Here is an 18,856-nt window from a genome sequence, read left to right as displayed (position 1 = left end):
CAGGATGGGAACTAAGATGTTTATAATTTTGTGGGTGTGGGGACAGCACTGTAGAAATCTCATTTCCAGCTGCTGCTGGAAACAAGGCCTGAACCTGTAGTTTGTAGCCATTTGGCCAGATTTAAGCTATATCCTCCGATACAGATTACTAGGAATAAAGGTGATGTTTTGATTTCTAATTGACTGACTCCAGTATCTATTGTTCAGTTGGTTCTAAAATAGAAGAGACGGGTATTGTATTTAACACATACATCGAATAAATGCTTCATTTGTTTATGTGTCAAGGCCTTGGCGCTGAGGCCAAAGACTAACAGAGGGAGAGAGGAGAGAGGATGAGGGTCTGGGAGAAACAGTAGTATTTTTAAAGAACACAATTTTAATAATTATATTCAAGATTAAGAAAATAAGAATGCACTCCCTCTGCTTCTCAGCCTCCCCTTTCTCATACTCCAGAAAATTAGAGTAGCAGTCAGTTAACCATTTCAAAGTGCTCTCTTATGAGTGTAAAATGAAATCCAGTCAACTAAAATGACATTGTTAAACAAAATAAGTATATGAGGTGAATTGGTGTTGGGTAAATTGGTTTTCAGTAAAATGGTCATTCAGGTGGATTGATTATTTGGCAAACTGGCTTACAAAATATTAGTCTTTCGCAGTTTAGATTAGAGCCAAATGATTAATGGATCCTCTGAACAAGAACCATAAAAAATGTCACCCAGCCTCAGCTTGAACAACCAGTAATGAGAAATATATTGTAATGCAAGGCAATTCCAAACAATTGAAAAATTTGTTTTTAAATACTTGCATTATACATGTCTCCTTATTTTGCACTCATATTTCTCTACTGGTCATATCCAACCCTCAAGAACAACATATAATTTTCAAAATCTGTTCCTTATATGCAAGCTTACAAATAAAAATTAGGAGCTATTGTTTCTTACTTGACGTTTCTTTAACCTAAACAGCCTGAGTTCGTGAGTCATCCCATTCTGTGGTTTGATTTTTCCATCCCTTCACCATCTTGGTTGCTGTGTCAACATGCCTCTCTAGGAAAAGCACACAGAAAAGAAAATTACACTGCTCTGAGTACTGCTAAGAACATGAGCATAGCCTTCTTTATTTTGAAACTTATTCTTAGGATTTTGAACAAGCAAACCTTATGGAATATAATCAAAATGCAAGCTTGTTTATTTATGTGTTTGTTTATTTAAAAAGTCTTCCAATCTGTTTTAAAAATGTTTCATTTGTAGAAATTCTTCTCTCCTCTGTGTGAAAAATTTGTCAGGTTCCTGAAATTTCTACTCACTCTTAGGTAATATAGAATACCCTGTTCACATTAATTCACCAAATATCATCTTTGATAAAATATCAACCCTTAGATCCTAATTCAAAGATAAAACTCCTTTCTCTTCCCTCCCCGAGCTAGGTCTTGACTGTAGGCAAGCAGGCTATCTTCTGGGAAATGTCATGGTAGACTTACTGTTTCTAGCTCACCTCCTTCTCTATCATCCCCACCAGCTGCTTCTGACCCCTTTAGATTCTAGTGACAGGACAGGTAGGTGTCAGGAGATAAAGAGATAAAAAGTAGGCTGTTTCTCACTTGACTGGTATTCCATTTAGACACCTGATAGAGGTCTATTGTTCTCTGAGTGAATTCCTCTTGAGCAGAATTCCATTTAAAATGGCCCCAGCCAGTCTCTCTCTCTCTCTCTTTCTCTTTCTCTTTCTCTCTCTCTCTCTCTCTCTCTCTCAGTTGGGCACCTGTACATGCCTAGCTCACATCTGATTGCTAGGAAACACTCACTCACTTTTTATCTTGACAGAACTCAGTACAGGTGAATCCTAATGCAACAGCATCTCTCTCCTGGCTCTGCCCTCAGGCATCTCACCTATAGACCCTCCAGCTCCTCTGGCATTAGCACAATGTCTCTCCCAACTCCAGGGGACACAAGTGAAGCTCTCTGCAAGTCCAACGGAAGCCCTGATCTTTAGGGTTGAAGCTAAGGGGGAAATACCCACTTCCTGCTGTAAAGGTGGGGAAGGGAGACTCAGCACTGAAGAAGCTCTCTCCAAAACATTTCTTTACAAATCTAGTCTTAGTTGCTACTCCTATACCTCTTCATATCATTCTTAGGCATTCAGAGCCTTTAAACAGCTCAAAGTCACTTAATTAAAAGCTTTTGCTCAGTCGTCCAATAGCTCACTTTGGAATTTAACATCTTTAACAGTTAAAACTCTCAGTTTTACCTCCTATCTATGCTTCTTTTAAAAGCAGCCCAAGATCAAATTAAATTTTGTTAGCACCCTTATGGCCCTCCATATGTCCTTGACTGAATTGCTTCGCCTTCTATTCTTGTTGTAACTAAGAGTGTTTGGAAGAAACAATTAAAAAATGGGAAATAATAATGCAGATTAAGCACGTGCTATACATTTATTAACTCATATTAAAATCTCCTTTTAAGGAGCTTTAAGGCTCACATATTATATGCAGTCTTAAAAATCATGGCTTTTGGTATAGTTTTCCAGCTCTGAGGAGGTGGAAAAAAAGAAAGGGAGGGACCTAAAGGCAAGGAAGGGGGTGACTGCTGCACCTTTGCACCAAAAGAATAGACAACCTGGGAAAACATCAGCTCCAATTCTGAAAGCACAATGTCAGGGCTTTGTTTATATCCCTGGGATACCAATTATTTTCCAAATAAAGCTTTACTGGTGTTTGCACACATGAGCGTGTACACACACACACACACACACACACACACACACTTCCCACTCTTGTCCTGTGTATTTACAGTCCAGGCTATGCACAGGGCAGAACAGGGTGGTTTAGTTCTTAGGAAGTTTATTCCAATGGGAAATGAATTCTTGGATTTAATCCCATATAAATTATCTTTCTAATCACAAGAAGGTATATTCCCATGTCCATATACAATAAAAGATCTTGAACTGAAATAAAACTCATACTCAGAACAAATCCCCAGGAGCCATTTTCCACCAATCTGTTTTTATCTTCTGGAATTCATTCTCCCTCCTTTGCTAAGAGATTCCTGTGAAAGTATGACTCAGTTCCTCCGGCAGTCCTTGACTACTATCTCCGAGACAAATTTCAAAACCAAACTGACACATTTTAAGACCGCTTATTCAGACAACATTTTCTGACATACTTTTCAGCGTTCTGGAAAGTCAACTGCTTTTTAATTTTCATCTCACTCCCCACTCCTCAAATCCTTTTCCTTTATTTTTAGTCCTTCATTATAAAAGCAATACATATTCATTAAAAAAATAAAATGTAGACAAGCAAAATAACATAAAGTGCACTCATGATTTAGTCAGAGATATTCATTATGAATATTTCTGTGAATATTTTTAATATCCTTTTTAAATGCAAGTGTTCTTAATTTGTATGTAGGAACCACATTTAAATGCTATTATAACCAACTACATTAAACCAATCCAACAGTTTTCGACCACTTGCACTGGTGCAGATTTCATTACCATAAGTATGGCAGAGAATAAATAATTGGCTTTAAATAAATTACATATAAATAGCAAATACATATGAAAAACCTTTGAATACTCATTTCTAACAAATTTAAATTTTCACCAAATTATTGTGTTCTCTCTCTTACCTCTAGCTCCTAAGTTCAGTGAGGTTTGTATCCTTCCATGCTTATGTTTATTCTTTTATACCTATGCACACAAAAACGTGTGTGCATAGGTATAAAAGGATAAACGTTGTCATAGATCTGACATTTGGCTTAATCTTGAGAAAAATTATCTTAAAGCTTTTATCACAATTTCCTCTTCTGTCATATTTCCAAAAATATAACTATGTATCTTTGGTGATGATTATTATATATATTTTACATTGATTATTATCTATGTTTTTATTTTAAAAAATAAACCTACACGTGCATGTAATATTTTGGAAATTATTTCACTTAACAATATCTCTTAGACCTAACCAATCTTTGGAATAGTGGATTGCAGGCTTTGATTTTAAACAATGAAGAACTTATTTACTTGCCAGGCTGGTGTATCACATGAACAAACAGGTTCCTGGATTGTTTATGGTAAGTAGCGTCATGGGAAATAACACCTTATCTGTAGATAGAGGCATTGTGAAATAACTCACTGTGGCTTAAATTCATTCAGTGGCAAGTTGTACAACATCATCTCCTTCAAAGTCAGATATTCAAGACATAAAAATGGCAAATGGTATAAATAATTTTAGAAAGTACATTATCAAGAAATAATTTCTTAAAAAGATATACATTTTGCATTATATTTTTTGGAATGATGTAAGTTAAAATTTTTTTAAAGTCTCAAAATTAAAAAAATTAATGTATATCATTAAATTAAAATTAAATAAATTATTACTATTAATTTTTACAGATACAATCTCTCTCAGTTGCCCAGGTTGGAGTGCAGTGATGTAATCATAGCTCACTGCAGCTTTGAACTCCTGGGCTCAAGCAATCCTCCCACCCCAGTCTTCCGAGTAGGTAGGACTACAGTTTCTTGCCACCATGCCCAGCTAATTTTTAATATTTTTTGTAGAGATGAGGTCTTGCCATTTTGCCCAGGCTGGTCTTGAACCCCTGGCTTCGTGGGCTCCTCCTGCCTATCCTCTCAAAGTGCTGAGATTACAGGTATGAGCCAGTTCCAAGTTCCAAATTACATTAAATTAATCAGTATTTAAAGAACTCTAAACTCAAAAGTTTTTTTTTGTTTTTTTGTTTTTTTTTAATTTTACTCTGGGATACATGTGCAGAACATGCAGATTTGTTACATAGGTATACATGTGCCATGGTGTTTTGCTGCACCTATCAACCTGTCATCTAGGTTTTAAGCCCTGCATGCATTAGGTGTTTGTCCTAATGCTCTCCCTCCCCTTGCCTCCCACCCCCACAACAGGCCCCCATGTGTGATGATTCCCTCCCAGTGTCCATATGTTCTCATTGTTTAACTTTCACTTATGAGTGAGAACATGTATTATTTGCTAAGCTCCTAAGTTTTTGAGCTTGGATCTTGTGTGTGTGATTTGTAATTTTTTTGTGTGCAAAAAGGCAACATTTCTGTGGCAATACATCATAGATGCTGTGTGTGTATGTGAGTGTATGTGTATATGTGTGTTTTAACAGATGAAAAAGTGAAACCTAAAGAATTATTTAATATACTTAGACTTTTGGCTTCCTCTAAAAAAATCCAGATAATAAAACTATTGTAATTTATTGAAGCAAGATAGCAAAATGTTTTATAAGTTAGCAGGTAGCATAGAAAAAGAATACCAAGAAACTTTTGGACAACATGGGCCTTTTTTTAAATAGTCACAACCAGTACGTTACCTCAATCAGTGGTCCCTAAACTGGGGTGATTTTGACCCCCAAAAAACATTTAACAATGCCTGGAAATTTTTTTTGTTGTTGTCACAACTGGAGAGAGTTTCTCTGGCATCTAGTGAATTGAGACCAGGGAGTTGCAAATTATCTTATAATACACAGACAAGTGCCTTATAACAAAGAATTCCCCAGCCCAAAATGTCAACAGACATGCCAACCAATTTGAGAGGAAATGCCTTTGTATGTATGTTAGTTTTGAAAACATCTGTCACTGCTCAAAATAAGCCAGCAGCCTCTCTTAAATATATGACTGAAATTCTTTCCATCCCTGAACTTCTTTGGAAGACACCAAGTAGGTGGTTTGCACACCAAGTCTTTGTTGGAGAGAATATGTTTGAAACCTAATCTGCTGACTCTTGAACCCAGGAACCATATATATAGACTATTTTTACATTTAAGGTCAGTAACTGCTTCAGTTTCATGGTGGCCTAAAACATTGTCATAGATCTTACATTTGGCTTAATCTTGAGAAAAATTATCTTAAAGCATTTATCATAATTTTCTCTCTGTCGTGTTTCCAAAAATATAACTATGTATCTTTGGTGATGATTATTATATATATTTTACATTGATTATTATATATATTTTTTGTAAATAGTTATCATGTCCATCTTTTGATGACATTTGATTGCTTTTGTGGTAAATTTGTACCTGGGTAGTGTTTTCTATTTTTCTCATTAGAATAACTTTTGCGTAAGTCGGGTTCTCGTTTGGTCTTTCAGTAAGTTTAAATGCGTAACAAGACTGTCTAAAGAGGGCTTGGGTGACGGTCTCTGAATTCACTGGGCATTCATAGATGGGCCTACTTAATAGTGCTCAAAAGAGAGGGACATATTAAACATGTGGGGGCTTCTTCAAACCATAAATGTCAGAAGATTCTGCTACTATGTTTCTTTGGAACTTAGTGTTAAATGTTCAGTATTTGCTTTTTTATCCTAGGCTCCTATTATTTTTTAATTTGTGGTGGTTAATTTTATGTGCCAATTTGACTGGGCTATGGGGTGCTCCAATATTTGGGTGTTTCTGTGAGAGTGTTTTAGATGAGATTAACATGTGCATTGGTGGAGTGAGTAAGGCAGATTGCTCTCATGCTGGGTGGTTTATAATGTTATTGCGGTTGTTAATGTGGTGGGCTTCATCCATTTAGCTGGATAGAACAGCCTGAACAGAACAAAAAGGCTGACCCTCCTCCTAACAAGAGAGGATTCCTCCTGTCTGTCTTTGAACTGAGACATTGGTATCTTCCTGCCTTTGAATTCAAACGAAAATATTGCTTCTTCCTGGTTGAACCCTCCAGCCTTCTGACTGGGGCTCCACCATTGGCTCTCCTCAGTCTCTAGCTTGCCAGTTCACCCTGCTGATCTTGGGACTTTTCATCCTCTATAATCACATGAGCCAATTCCTGATAATAAATCTCTTTGTATAGAAAGAGATTTTTATAAGAGATTGATTTTACTGCTTTGGAGAATCCAGATGAATAATACACTATTATGTAAATAATGGAACAATACCAATATTAATAATGATAAAAGTCATGGCTAACATTTGTTGCTCATTGAACTGAATATTTGTTACTTGTGTTTGTTTAGCACATTTTTCCCCTTTTAGCTTTGAATACCTCTTTTTTATGAGGAGTTCATTTATTGCAAATATGATGAAATGGACCTAGCTTTTTCTCAAAGATCAAAGAGTGGGCATGAAGAGTCCATCAGTGTGCTATTCTTTTCTCTAGTCATAGTGATTGGTTCAGAAATGGGCATATGATCCAAACAAAACCAATCAGAATTTTTCTTTGGGCTTCCCTCCAGGATAATTTGAGAAAACCCTCTTTTTCCATTAAGGTAGGATAGAAGCCAGTCTGAGAATGAAGCCAGGTAGAAACAAGCAGAGCCAAAAGATGGCAAGACAGAAACTTGACTTTGAGTTCCTGGAGCCATCTGTGCCTAAAGACTAATTGCTTTTTAAGTTTCCCAATTGCAATTCCCTTTTGTGTTTAAGCTACTTTTAGTTAGGGTTTGGACACTTACAACTGAATGGTAATAAGAACTATGTTCTGGGCACTTTTTAAAGTGCTTCATATGGATATAGTCACTTAACTTTCATTAAAACCATGTGAAGTAAGTATCTTTATTTCTATATTTTACAGACAAGGAAATTAAAGTTAAGAGGAGTAACATGTCCAAGGTCATAGCTGATGAGTGGTACAAGGGAGGTTAGAATCAAACAGGCTCATCAGAGTCTTCACTGAGACCCACTATATTCAGGTGCTTATGCTGTGGAAAGCATAGATCATCTCATTTAGTTCTAAAACTATCCTAAGAAGTATTATTTTCTCTGTTTTATAGATTGGGAAACTGAGGCTTAATAAAGCTAAGTAATTTACCTAAGACAATATAATAGTAGTAGATATAGCAGTATGTTTTTGTGTATCTCTTTTTAATTTTAAAACTGGATGGACAATTTTAAAACTAAGTGATACTTCTTTTCTAAGTAGGAAGATAAGGATAAAAAATAGGCACAAAAATATTGTTCCATAACTTAAAGTTTTATCTTCAAAGTGCTATAAATAATTTAAAGTCTTGGACTGGGGGGGGTCTTTCAGTTTCTTATGGGAGTAATCTGTTAATATCTATTTATTAAATAAATCATGGATAAATGTGACATCTTCTGAAGCTCAGTAGCCACTCATGGGACTTAGCAGCCAAAAATGAAGAGAGCGTGTGCCTGAAGAGCCCATCCTGATCCCCCTCCTTCCTCTGAGGTGATGAGTAAGGTTTTACTCCCTTTTGTCTAGATTCCACAAAAAGTACAGATTTGTTCAGTCATAATTTCACCTATGCTATCGGGTGTACCAGTTAGGCAAAATCAGGGGTGGAGGTTGCCTGGGTTTAATTTAACGTTGGTATCATATCCCTCTTCTTGTATTTCCAAAATTTATTCTTAAATAAAAATATGCTCAAATTAATCATTCTGTATCTGCTGGAAAAAAAACTACTACATTGACATGATACAATCTTATATATACTTCTATTAGAAAAACTTAGATGGCAAAAGCATTATAAAATCTCCTAGAAATCACTGCTTCATGATTTATTTCACATGTGGCATTTTTTTTTCTTGTCGTTGTTGTTTTTGAGACAGAGTCTTGCTCTTTCACACAGGTTGGAGTGCAATGGCTTGATCTCAGCTCACTGCAACCTCCGCCCCCACTTCCAAGGTTCAAGAGATTCTCCTGCCTCAGCCTCCCAAGTAGCTGGGACTACAGGCATGCACCACCATGCCCAGCTAATTTTGTATTTTTTGTGGAGATGGGGTTTCTCCAAGTTGGTCAGGCTAGTCTCAAACTCCTGACCTCAGGCGATCCGCCTGCCTCGGCTTCCCAAAGTGCTGGGATTATAGGCATGACTCACTGTGCCTGGCTGTGCTGCAGTTTTATATGTCTCTATTTAGCAGATTTATGCCATTCTCTTGGGGCATATCAGGTGACTTCCTCACTTTATGGCTACCAAAATTAAAAGTTAACAGCCTCAACTTTCTGCTACCAACACAATAAGAAATAGTTTCTTGAGAATAGGATAGTCATATTAAAAATACTGTATTTTGTTTGTGGATTATATAGTAATAAGAAGAATACTATATGTATGTAAAAAATATATCTATTTTGACATTGCTAGGCATTCATTCTCTATGGCTAATCATACTGAGTTGCCTAGGTTGGTCCAGATGAGGGATTAATGACTGGCCTTCACTGGTTGGGGAATGTGTAGGATTTTTTTCTCCCATATAAGTGATTACAAAATAAAAACCTCATGTGTCTCTGCTATAATTTGGATATTTGACCCTCCCAGACCTCAAGTTATTTATTTATTTTTGTCTGAGACAGGGTCTTACTCTGTCACCTAGGCTACAGTGCAGTGTAGTGGCATGATCACAGCTCACTGCAGCCTTGACCTTCTGGGCTCAAGCAATCCTCCCACCTCAGCCTCCTGAGTAGCTGGGACCACAGGTAAATGCCAGCACGCCTGACTAATTTGTTTATTTGTTGTAGAGATGGGGTTTTACTGTGTTGCCGAGGCTGGTCTCGAGCTCCTGGGTTCAAGCAATCTTCTGGCTTCAGCCTCTCAAAGTGTTGAGATTACAGGTATGAGCTACTGTGCCTGGCCTCATGTTGAAATGTGATTCCTAACATTGGAGGTGGGGGCTAAGGGAGGTGTTTTGGTCATGGAGGCAGATCTTTTATGAATAGATTAATGCCCTTCCTGGAGTGGTGGGTAGTGAGTGAGTTCTGCATTAGTTCCTACAAGAGCTGGTTGTTAAAAAGAAACACACTTTCTTCTCTCTTGGTTTTTCTTTTGCCATGTGATCTCTACATGCCTGTAGCTATCCTTTTCTTGCTACCATGCGTGAAAGGAACTTGGGGTTCTCACCAGAAGCTGCTGCTGGCACCATGCTTCTTCTACAGCCTGCAAAACTATAAGCCAAATAAATCTCTTTTAATAAATTACCAAGCCTCAGGTATTCCTTTAAAGCAACATAAATGGATGAAGACAGTCTGGTTTCATAATTCTTATGACTGCTAGTCAGTGTCCACCAACTTTCTGGCTTTGGTTGATCTGATCATGGGATGTCATATCTCTAACTTCTAAGAGGCAAGTCAGGCCATAGAAAGAAATAGGTACTATTGACTGGTCTTTTGTCTTCATCATAAAGTGAACAAAATCTGGGGTTGGCTACTGCCTGGTGTTGGCAGGAAGAGAAATGAAAAATGTATCAAAGAGGCAGGTGTTACTGGTAACTGCACTAAATTAAAAGTCTGTCTTCATACAGCTTTTTTGACTCACTTCACCAAGTTAGGCTTCAAGTAAGGCCACTTCTTTTTTGTTTCCCCAGTGAACTTCTTGAGCACTGGTAAGAAACATTTGGAGAAAATTCTCCTAAGAAGCCCTGATCCACTTGATGCCCTGACAAAAAATAAAGTTAATCTATTATGGTAATAGAAAATATCAAAATTAAAACCGTGTCCAAAACCAGGTAAGCCAAAGGTCATTGTTATCTTCCAATAGGATGTTGTGCATCTACACTGAAAGAGAATTTTTTTTTTTTTTTTTTTGAGACGGAGTCTTGCTCTGTTATCAGGCTGGATTGCAGTGGCATGAATTCTGCGCACTACAACCTCCACCTCCTGGGTTCAAGCAATTCTCCTGCCTTAGCCTCCTAAGTAGCTGGGACTACAGGTGTGCACCACCACACCCAGCTAATTTTTGCATTTGTTTTTACTAAAGATGGGGTTTCACCATGTTGGCCAGGATGGTCTCGATCTCTTGACCATGTGATCCACCCACCTTGGCCTCCCAAAGTGCTGGGATTACAGGAATACACCCCTGCGCCCCACCAAGGGAGAATTTTTTAAAAACAATCTGATTATCTATCTGTACCCTACTTCTTCATTTAGTTTGGGATATCTATGTCTTTAAGTATTTTCCTGAAATTTGCTCCTCTTCAAAGTCTAGTGGATGAAGTTTTGTGGAAATTTCAATAAATGTTCAAATTGCTATTTCTTTTAGCTTTGCTAGAGGTAACAAAACAAAATAAAACAAAACACCAACCAACCAACCAGGACACTCCTTTCAGTTCCTTCCAGTATCATAACTCAGAATTCTTGCTAAGGGTTAGCAGGCTACTGTGTTAGGCAGAATTAATGCCCCCCATCCATGTCCCATAGATATTTACACCCAAATCCCTGGAATCTGTGAGTGTATTTCATGGCAAATGCTTTGCAGATGTAATTAAGTCCAAGATCTTGACTTTATCCTGTATTATTCTAGTGGGCCCAATGTATTTCGAAGTTTATTTAACAAGGGCAAGAAGAAGGCAGGCGAGAGACAGCAGATGTGACATCAAACATAGAGATCAGAGTGATGAGTTTACTTCAAGGAGGTCATAAGCCAAGAAATGCAGGCAGTGTCTAGAAGCTAGAAAAGGCATGAAAATGGATTCTCCTTTAGAGCCTCCAGAAGGAATTCAGCTGTGCTGACATCTTGATTCGAACCCAGTGAGATTCATTTAGTAATTCTCATTTTCAGAACTGTAAGATACTAAATTGCATTGTTATAAGCCACAAGGTTTTGTTAGTTTGTTACAGCAGCGTTAGGAAACGAAAACAACTGCAAACACCTTCCCCTGTTCATCAGCCCCAGTAAGCACGAAACACTGGCCGGACTCAGGACTCCTAGAACACCTAAAATTGTCTGATTTTAGGCACAGGTCTCAAAGCAGTGAGAGTAATATTAAGTATGGTTGATGGTATTGAATTAATAAGAAAATAAAATTTGTGTGAAAGTCTTTTACTGATTTCTGTTTCTTTAGTCCTAGAATTTCCATTTCTTTGTGATTCAGAAATTAAAAGTTTAAGAAGTGTCTTAGCACTCACCTGTCTCTCTTTTTTTTTTTTTTTAAGATAGAGTTTTGCTCCTGTTGCCCAAGCTGGAGTGCAATGGTGCAACCTTGGCTCACTGCAAACTCCGCCTCCTGAGTTCAAGCGATTTTCCTGCCTCAGCCTCCCGAGTAGCTGGCATTACAGGCACACACCACCACACCCAGCTAATTTTTTGTATTTTTAGTAGAAACAGGGTTTCACCATGTTAACCAGGGTGGTCTCAAACACCTGACCCCAGGTGATCCACCTGCCTCGGCCTCCCAAAGTATTGAAATTACAGGCATGAGCCAGCTTGCCTGGCCACACTCACCTGTCTTTAAGCACAATATCTCCTCTTTGATCACCGACCCCCAAATGATCACCATCCACTCCAAATAGCTAGGAATTCTAAAGGCCAGTCAGCACGAAGAAGGGCAGGCAGTCAGACATAGAAGTGAAGATGGCAATGAGCTCCCTACTGCCTTTGCTGCTGTCTGCCATGTGGTGTCCTGCAGAAGACTGTTGTGCAAAGATGAACTGATGTTTGCTTCATCTCGGTTATGCCTTTGTTAGCCCATGTCCTACAGGTGTGCCACACTTGGATGCCAAGGAAGTTGCCCTGGTGTTCGTTAATTACTCTTCAAATGCAATATTCAGCAAACTTAAATGGGGAGATTCTCCTGGGTGATTCTATAGCTCAAAAGGCGTTGTCTCTAAGCTATATATTATGCCACCACTAGCCTTTTCCCATGAACATGTGCTTCTATGCGGGAGCTCAGAGCAATAAATGTTTCTCTCTTATCCTCCTGATGAATGCTCCCTTTGAGGTTAAAGTCACTTCTTGGTTCTAGGTTCTAGGTTCCCCTAATTTCAACTCTTGGGATTCATAGCTCAGGATCTAAGTTCGTTCTTTCCTTGAGAACTTTGGACTTCTTATGATAGTAACTTCACTTCCTTTCACAGGGATGGTTTAATGGGTTTTGCTGGGGAACCCATTAGGGCATTGGATACCCGCTGTGTCTACATTAATATACAAAGTCCACTTACTTGATTCCTTTCAGGACTGAAGTGGCTCTGACTTCCTTTATGAGGGAAGCATCATCTTCCTACAACATTTAATCACTCCTTCGCCTGGCAATGCATTTAATCTCTGTCTTAACAGAGACCTCTTATATTTTATTGTGTTGATTTCTGACTCATGGTAACTTCTTTCCATTAACTCTTTGTCTTTTAAAACTCTCTGGATAATAGGAGAAATATGCAATGAACTCTCCTCATACACCTGCCGTGTAGACACAGACATAGGGGCGATTGTTCTCTGATCTATCCAATGATGTTTTGATTTTTCATCATCATAATCAGTTCTGTCTGGTCAAGCACCAGTCTCTTAATTTAGTCCATATAGGGTTAAAAAGGGATATTTATCTCCCTTATCCTGAACTTCAGACTGCTATTCATGCAGCCCAGGGATAAATTCACTTTTTTAGCAGCAACATCTCATGTGAATTTCTTGAACTCACAGACAAGTAAAATTCTTCTTAAGGTACTTGTGTTATGTGTAGTCTGTGCCTGAATATTCATTTTATCTCTATTCTTTTTCTTATTTTATTCAGCTTAGATTTCAATTGTTTCAATAACATATTACAGATACTATATAAAATTTTAATTATTTTCAGATTTCATTGTAATAATTTCTCTATTGTCAATCAACTTTTTGAAAGAGGCCAAAGATGCTTCATACCTTTCTTCAGTTTGACATCCCTCTTTTGGTTAGCATTCTTTGGGTAAGAGTGCACAAAGATACCCTTCATGGACAAGGAATATTAAAGAATCAGAAAATTCTAGGTTAAAATCCTTATTTTTCTGTTATTTGCTGTGTGACATTAAACAAATTGCCTCTAATTTTATAAATAATTTTAAATATCATGGGGATGTTTATTGGCCACATTAGATTATTGTTCTGGTGTATGTGTGTACATATGTATATGTGCATGTATGTGCAAGTGTGTATGTGTTTCTATGTATATTCCAATGTTTATGCATGGTTTGTATGTATATACATATGTTTATGTATATGTGTGTATTTTGTGTGTATGTATGTATATGTGTTATGTGTATATTTACATATGTGTATGTATATGTATGTGCTTCTGTTTGTATGTATATGTGTGTATGTTGCTGCATATTAGGTGTGTGCATATTTGTGTATTGATTATATGTGCATGTAGGTGTCTGTATTCTGGAACATACTAAATTGTCAATAAACAGCAGATATTAAAATTAACAAGGCAAACTATGTCTATAGCCACCACACATGATACTCAACTGTATCAGAACAATGTCTTGCACAGTACCTGGCATAATAAACATTTCCCTCAACCTCTCTGGTAAATATAGATATAAAGGAAATTACATAATCCTGGCATGATTTGAACCTTGTGAACCTGTTGGTCCTTAGTGATCATCTCTTTACATCATGAGTGTTTACCAGCCTTTTATACTCTAACATTTTGCTAGGGATCTATCCAATGTCTTTGGCATATAGTTTAGTAAATTGAACTGCTTTGACTTCTTTGAAAATGGAAACATGTATTTGCCCTTTTTCTACCTGCCAGCAAGACTTCTGTTCTCCATAGTTCTTCAAAGATGACTATTTGCAGTTCACTGATGTCAGGATGTCATCTGAGCCATCTTTTGGTCTTGTGGAATGGAGCCTTCTTTGGTCATCAAAGTCTTTTGAAATGTGCATTTTTTTCAACCTCCTTACCTGGCTTAAACTTTAATTTCCTCCTCCCAGTATTTGCTTTCCCTTTTCCAATCTGACAATTAACCTTCTTAACCAATATATTAATAAAGTCTCTCTTGATTAAAAATGCAGGAAATCCAACTTAAACTCTCTTAGGACAAAAAGGAATACCTTGGCTCACATAGCTGAGGGATTCAAGAGTAAGGCTTATTTCAGTCATGGCTGAATTCAGGGATTCAGAGGATGTCCCCAGGAGCCCAGTTTTCTCACCATATTTGAGCTCTTACTCCTTCTGTGGAATGAGCTTTTGACCTGGTAGGGAAAGTAACTACGGATTTTGATTCAAATTCAAAATGATGAGAAACTCTTTCTCTCTCAGCATCCATGAATCAAATATCCTGGGGAGAATGTAACTGGCATATTTGGTTATATGCTCGTGGCCATGGCCAGGCAGGCTAGGCACTGTGGCTCATTAGACCTCATGAGATTCAGGAGGGATCCAGGACTGTGAATCAGTGATCTGCTACAACAGAGAAAGGATGTGAAAAGCTTTTCTTTCTGCCTGTCTTCTGCAGACTTTACACTATTGTCCCCAAATCTTTATGTTGCTTTGTGTATACTTTCAAAAAACCGATTTTCATCTTTCTTGGTAATTTTTGCAATATTTTCTTTATTCTCTTGGTATTAGTTTTCACTCATTTTTGTTATGTTTTGATTCTTCTATTCTTTGAAAACGGCATCTTTAAAATTATTCTGTTTAGGAGCTGGTTGAGCTGTCCAAGTGGTTTCTTTACTGTTTCTCCCTCATCTTCCATGATTAGACTCTCAGATCTGTGTTTTTAAAAGCCCAGAGTCTTTCGCTTCTCCAGTCTCTGCTTCTCTGGCTATGAGATCATGTGTATATTCTTTCTGAACCTCTGGAAAGCCACTTTCTTTTAGTTTGGAGCATATATATAGCTTTGCTCAGGCTTCAGAGCTTCCAGACTGTAAGAATCTATTACTGGTAACCCCTCCCTTGGCAAAGGATTCTACCATTTTCATTTTGCCAATGACTACTTTCTCTGCTGGCCAGAATTACGTCCTAAGCAGCTCCCTTCATTACTTTTTCTGTCTTCTGAAAGACGAAGTTTTTAGTATGATGTACCCCATGGTTTGCTCTTAGCTGATTGTGACTTCCTGGAGACGTTTGGATAAGCAGAATCTTCATCACTTCTCTATCTTGCCTCTGTATCTGTGACAGCTTTGTAATCAATGCTAGGACATGATTGCCCATTCTCTCTTCCCGGAATGGCTGTTTTACCAATCATCCCCAACCTGATCTCCAATAATAGTATCATTTTGGCAATTTGTTCTTTCAATTCTACCCAGATGCTCTTTATCATTCTGCCATTGCTGATTTTGTTTTTTGCAAAGGTATATATCTTCTTGACACAGAGTTCCACTCCCTTTGCACGATGTAGTACATTCCATGAAAGATGCTTCTCGTGAATTCTATTTCGCCAGGATGCAATGATGTTTATGAGGGAGTGTTCATTTTCTTGTTCAAACATCAAATTGTATTTTTGGTATATTGGTATTCAAACACTAGGAATCTAAGTGCTATGTCCTACTGCCTCTTATTTTCTGCTGTGAGTTACTAGGTACATTATACACGGTTTCATACTTTACAGTTTTACCTGAACTTTTCCCTCTTTTTTCCTTCCACTATTTCAATTTTAAATCCTCTAAAATAAGAGACCCCAGTGAACACACCCTTCCTTTTAGGAAAATAAATCAAATCTTATTACAACCAATGCAAAAGAAACAATTCTCATTTATCTTATTTGTACTGGGAATGTGTATTTTCAAATGACATTTAGAACAACAGGGCCTATAGATTAAGTTTGCAAAATTCTTCTTTAATGATTCTTACCATGGAGACCTATAATATGTTTGAGTTGTGACTGGTGTTCAGTTTGACCAAATATGCTACATCATGCTCCAAGTTATTCACATCTACAGAACAGGTTCCATGTGGGGCTTTTAAGGACTTTCCTGTCCCTAAGGGCTGAAGAAGTATAACTGGAGAAGTGAAAAATGGCTCACAGTAGTAAGAGTAGACCTTTTTCATAGCATAACCAGGACCTGATAGGTCTGAGGGCTCAGATAGAGAAGCTGCGGAAACCAGAAGTGGAGGTGAGGGGCGTTCTATTTCTGCCCTCTCTTACTTCTGTCTCTGCCATGTGCTCCTGCCTTTGCCCTGCCCTCACATTTGCTTCTGCCCAGATATTTCTCCTGCTCTTACCCCAGCTCTGCTCCTTTGTTGTGAACTTTGGTCCTACTTTGGTTTATGCCTGCCTTTGTCTCTGCCTTACCTCTTCGCCTGTCTCAGGGCCTGTGCTTTCCCTACAGCCAAGAGTCCTGGGACCAAAGGCATTCTGAATATGACATAAGAGTTTTGGAGCAGAATGCCTGGAGAAAGTGTTGAGTGTTTACCAGTTTCCTTTGCTTCTCCTGGGGTGCAGGTAAAGAAGATGAGGAGAGAAGAACTGGCATCAAACATTTAGAAGATAATTAAGAGGACCTCAAGCTGCCTTAGCAGAGTGCATCTCCTGAAGTGCAGATAAAATTGATATTAAGGCTCAGACAGACATGGAGATAAAAGTCCCATGAAAGAAGACCTAGAATTTTCATTGAATAGGACTCAGCACAAGAGCTGGCCCAGCTGCCTCATCATGGTTTGAGCCTTTGTTTTCTTATCTGTAAGATAACACCTAAGGCAAGCAGAAAGTTAATTTGCAGAATTATTAGAGAAGGCTCTTGGTATCAGCACCTATGAAAACGAAGGAGGCAAAATCACCATGGCATAGGGAAAAGTCAAGCCTAGGTTTGTCCTGCATTGATCTGAAGTGCCTGGACTGTTATACCTCTGTCTCCATCAATCATTGGATGAGGATCACCTAGGAAGGATGTGGGAGATGTGATCCTTGAAGGGGCTGTCTGTTGAAGGATGCTTGCTGATAGCTCTCCCACTAGTAGGAACAAAAAAGTCATTCCTGGAGGGGATCTGGGTAACATTTTCTGTGTGTTTCTTACCTGTTAAACCTGGTTTTGTGAGAGAAATTAACTGTAAAACTTACTGTAAATGTTAATTTATAATTCTTACCATGATCAAACATTTATTAAGGGTCTACTCTGTAATAGCTCCTTGATATAAATAAAAATACTAAACCCAATTTTTTTCTTTCTTTTTTTTTTTTTTTTTTTTTTTTTTTTTTTTTGGCTGCGTCTTGCTCTGTCACCCAGGTTAGAGTGCAGTGGTGCGATCTTGGCTCACTGTAGCCTCTACCTCCCTGGTTCAAGTGATTCTCCTGCCTCAGTCTCCCGAGTAGCTGAGACTACAGGTGAGTACCACCACACCCAGCTAATTTTTATGTTTTTAGTAGAGACAGGATTTTGCCATGTCAGCCAGGCTGATCTTGAACTCCTGGCTTTGTGATCTACCTGCCTTTGATTCCCAAAGTTTTGGGATTACAGAAGTGAGCCAGGGTACTCAGCTTGACTTTTTTCTTAAATGTATGTTATTTTTTTTCTCTTAAAGTCGATAGTCTTCTAGACCTACTGCAGTCGTCCTCAAACAACCATCAAAGCATCAGGGTCACCCAGAAATACATATTGGATACTAATTACGTTCAAGACTTTAGAAATGTGAATCTTTTCTGCATAAAGTTCTTCCTTGGCATTTCAACACCATAAACAGTAGAATATTTATGGCAATTGTTAAGCAGGATAATTGCCAATACATAATTTTAATACACTATGACATAATTACAATAAAAAAATTTACGTATTTTGGTACTTCTTGAAGAACAAAATTAAAAATGCTTTTAAGTTAAACATTCTCCTTGAAGAATACATAAATAGTGGTGTCATAACTGAGCCTCAGGAAAAAAATAAAGGGAAATACCATTTAATATGTTTTATTATCAACTGGGGAGCCAAAAATAAGTCATACGTAATGGAATTTCATTGTGTTGCAGTGGAATTTCCCCTAGAGTTTTATTAAAAGCTTTAACATAGTTTGAACTCCTCAGTGAAGTCAGTGGCCTATCCAAGGTCTGAGTCAGCATTTTAAGTAAATATGCTAATTTTTAGCTCAACAAAGAAAATGTTACTTTTCATGCATTTCCAATGTGAAACAATCTTTTTATTCTATGACTTATAAACTACTCGGTGAAACCTAACGTTTTGATTGGTTATATTAAAATTTACATTTCCTCAACAATCTGAGAATGGTTTATTTATTGACTGATCACA

General features: G+C 37.8%; 1 long non-coding RNA gene across 2 annotated transcripts; it reads left to right on the top strand.

Moving 5' to 3' along the window:
- Positions 1-4,625: 4,625 nt before the first annotated feature.
- On the top strand, positions 4,626-17,722 carry LOC119468716. 2 transcript variants are annotated; one of them, XR_005197476.1, is made up of 3 exons: positions 4,626-4,649; positions 10,290-10,389; positions 17,065-17,722. It is a non-coding gene; the product is annotated as an uncharacterized LOC119468716 (long non-coding RNA). The 2 variants fall into 2 exon arrangements; XR_005197477.1 differs by lacking the exon at positions 4,626-4,649 and adding an exon at positions 9,504-9,540.
- The last annotated feature ends 1,134 nt before the right edge of the window (positions 17,723-18,856 follow it).

Source organism: Cebus imitator, unplaced genomic scaffold, assembly GCF_001604975.1.
Source record: "Cebus imitator isolate Cc_AM_T3 unplaced genomic scaffold, Cebus_imitator-1.0 Scaffold479, whole genome shotgun sequence".
Classification (NCBI taxonomy): Eukaryota; Metazoa; Chordata; class Mammalia; order Primates; family Cebidae; genus Cebus; species Cebus imitator.
Note: the sequence above shows the minus strand (reverse complement) of the source record. Positions and strands in the feature narration are given on the sequence as shown.